The 3,747-nt window shown below is 35.2% G+C and overlaps 1 long non-coding RNA gene across 1 annotated transcript; it reads right to left on the minus strand.

Annotated features, from left to right (window-relative positions):
• Nucleotides 1–2,048: 2,048 nt before the first annotated feature.
• LOC138310331 (uncharacterized) lies at nt 2,049–3,432 on the minus strand. The gene is made up of 2 exons (XR_011206406.1): nt 3,290–3,432; nt 2,049–2,293 (listed from the first exon to the last, which is right to left on the minus strand). It is a non-coding gene; the product is annotated as an uncharacterized lncRNA (long non-coding RNA).
• Between the last annotated feature and the right edge of the window lie 315 nt (nt 3,433–3,747).

Genomic DNA, 3,747 nt, shown 5'->3' on the forward strand with positions numbered 1-3,747 from the left:
GCAAATGGTCTATTCTAAATAAAGTTTAAAGTGAATAGTCGGGCAAAGGAAACCAGTCTAAATGCGTTCTTTGGCCTTCCAAAAGTCATTGTATACCATAATGATGGTCAAGTTCTGCTTACGGTGTCCAGTTTTGACCATTGAAATTTTGGGGAAGCCCCGTGTAAATTTAGCACAGTTCTAAATATAAATTCGCCAAACTCTTTGAAAACGAGGCTGCGTGGAAATGTCAACATGGACATGTGTTTCTCAGTCGTGTCGGTTTCGTTTCGTGTGATTAACCACTAATGCGGTATGTAGATTGTTGTTTTAAGAGATGATACATTTGATGCAAATGAAGTATTCTTACATTAATGACAATGCTTTGTAATCATTTTTCGATAAAAGCATCTTTATACATGGAAATCGACACAAATATTCGGCCGATGCAGAGATGGGGCCCCGGCAAGGGGCAATTATTGCAGCATCGCATTCGTCGTATTTTACATCAACCGAATCTTGAAGGTTAAATACAAATAATCGTAACATAATTTCCCATTTAAAACCACACGAAAACGTTCCATACAACGTCCATGCATGTAGCTGTCAAAGATGTGAAAATAAATTAGCTCATACATAGATATTTTACAATAGCTTGTACAATATATGTGTTCAATTATTCGTGTAGTTTTTTGCAGAGATTTAATTAAATTATCTATGTCTCTGTTTTTTTTTTTTTTTTTTTTTTGTAAACAATATTTGAGTTCTGGAGAGAGATGACATGAATGTCCAGCTGGAAGGAAAGAAACTTTTATGATGTATATGTATTGTACAATGTATATATGTAAACGTACATTCCATGTAGCTGCTATAGAATTACAACTAGGAAATTCTCTCAAACATTGATAATATTTAATTCTTCACATTCATGTAGGCCTATGCTGTGAGAATTAACACATCATATATATTTCCAGAAAACATATAGGCCTACATGTATGTTACTTTCCTTTTCTGTTGTTTCCTGTTCTTTTTGTGCTCTGGAGAAAAAGATGATTGAGTTGAAGAAAAGTAATTAATTAAGAGAAATGTGTACCACTTTGTCAGTACTTTGTCTGATAAATTGTATTTTGGTTCCCCTCCTTTGAGAGTACACAGTGTGTATAAAAAACCCGTTTTGGTTTATTTAGGAATAATACCTTGAATAGGAACCTCTGAAATAAATGACAATCAGGTATGTGTTGCTGTTGGGGGGCCCCCGGGCGGGGGGGAGGGCCCTTAAATTTACAGAAGAATCATGAGGTTGGGAAACGTTTGTTAACTTGGGTGGGGGGTTGATAATAGTGAAGATAAGTGCGACAGATTAACTGGAAGTGGTAGGCGTGCACTTGATTTGGATCTGGCAATGCATATGTGGGGGTTAAATGGTTTTTTGTTGGTTATTTTGGTAGGTCTCAGGAGCATTTGATGGTTTGGAGCTAACGTTGAAGACCATGAGGGTACTGTATTATCTTTCTTTTGGGATGCGTTGTAGCCCTGTAGTTCACCCCCCCCCCCCCCCCCCCCCCCCCCCCCCCCCCCCCCCCCCCCCCCCCCCCCCCCCCGCCTAAGTCACAACTTCCCCAATAGGTACCACTTTTTTTTTTAGAACTCAAATCAAAGACAGATGTACATAGTACTACATACTACATTTTAGTCTATGTGTTTGTAATCACTGTTACTACAGTATTAATACATAAATGGTCTATGTACAAGTTACACATAGACAATAAATGTGAAATTTGGTTCAGACAAAAAGATTTGTAACATTTCAGATAACTTGCTAGTTTTATGGTTTTTATTTATATGTTGAGTCTACTCTCTTGTAAAGTAGAATTTAGAAATCCTAAGACAATGGTATCTATATTGCTATATGTAAAAAAATCCTTATATTTTAAAAGTAATTGAAAAGCTATCTCACGAGCCCTGACAAACAAATGGGCAGGCATATGGATGCAAGAATTATAATCACTGGATCTACATGTAGAGGACTAATATATAAACAAATATTTCTACAAACTTAAACAATGAAAAAGTATTGCATCATAATTTTATTTAATGATTACAGTTGAAAGGAACATTTAATAAATTAATACTGTTTAAATGTTCTGTTCATGATCTTCTAGGTCCATATTGGTAAAGTTTACTTTCAAGAGCACTCAAATCAACATTCTTCAGTCTTCATATGATGCTAATTGTATGTATATGTATACATACACTTGTATACAGGTCCAAGGGATGAACTTTCTGTATTCATGTCACTATGCATGCATGGTGCCTGAAAAAAAGAGCCAACAATATTTTATATCTGTTGAATATGACAAAAATTGAAATGATGCATTTCAAGTATATATAAATGAATAAATGTAGGTTCATTCTGCAGGGTTTTTTTTTTTATTTTAGAGAAAACATTTTATAAGTTGTGAATGTGTCACTGATGCATTTGATAGAATCAAATATTGTTTCAAAAAGATACAAAATTCATTATCTATACTTTCAACAAAAATTCAGAATAATTATAAATGATACATGGCTGCAGTACATTTCAACTCTGTAAAGTTTGTGATATACACATGAACCAGGTACAGTTGTAATAAATATACAAGCACAATGTATCATTATGACCAGAAATAATACTGTATGTGTCCTCCAAATATATCTAAAGAACAAGCTAAAACCTACAATACAATTTTACCAATTAACCTACAATGTAAATCCTACAAACAATGTATGTGTATAACACTACCAGAACATGTACAGAACAATAATTTGAAATTAAAAATCTATAAATATATACATCAGAACGGTATGAATTGACCGGTAGCATACTATTATAGATTAATTGAAACAAATCTTAGCTTTATAATGCACATTCTAACTGTACATGCATTACAACGGTACATTTTATCAGAGATTTAAATAGTATGTAAATCTCTGATTTTATAAATATATAGGGCATTCATTACCCCTAAAGAGGCCCCACGAAAGAACTGCTATTTACCCCAGGGTTACGTTTTTACGCGATTGGGGAACAGGTATGAAACATGTGACCATATGTGACCACTCATTCATGAAAAAATACTGCTAGGGACTATTTACATAATGATCAAAATACGAAGACTCACTCACTATCAGCTGAGCAGGGAGTACCGGGTAGTAGGCCTACAGGCCTAGGTACGTACAGTAGCGGTCTCGGAAGCCGCGTGCTCGTTTGAACTGTTCTCTTCACTATAACAAGTTGTATTAACACTCTCCATGCGTCGAAAATGTTTACCGAGTCATTTGTTGGGATTGTCGCTGCTCCATTGCCTTTCCTTTCGCATTTTAGGTGAGTCAGTTGGTTGTTTTGGCGGAAACCTTTTGGTTCAAAACTACGGTAGCCATGTTTTGTTTACAACGGAGAGTGGTGGATGTTGCGCATGCGTTAAGGTTGAACTGCACTGATAGCCGATCGGGAGGACGCATAAGGATTCCCATAATAAATATTAATTTCTTCGCATACAGAGCGATTTTGATGGGAGATTTTATTTTTCTATTTCATAAGAAATTATACTGGATATATTGACACCATTTTACCGATTTTAGCCCTTCTTTGCCCGACTATTCGCTTTAATTTGTTTGCAATGAAATACGTTTAAACTAAGTAATATAAGTATAAATGTTGTCACCAAACAAAGCTTTTTCAGGATAAGATTGAGATTACCGTCAACGATCGCTTTATTACTCCTCTTT

This window comes from Argopecten irradians, chromosome 16, assembly GCF_041381155.1.
Source record: "Argopecten irradians isolate NY chromosome 16, Ai_NY, whole genome shotgun sequence".
Lineage (NCBI taxonomy): Eukaryota > Metazoa > Mollusca > Bivalvia > Pectinida > Pectinidae > Argopecten > Argopecten irradians.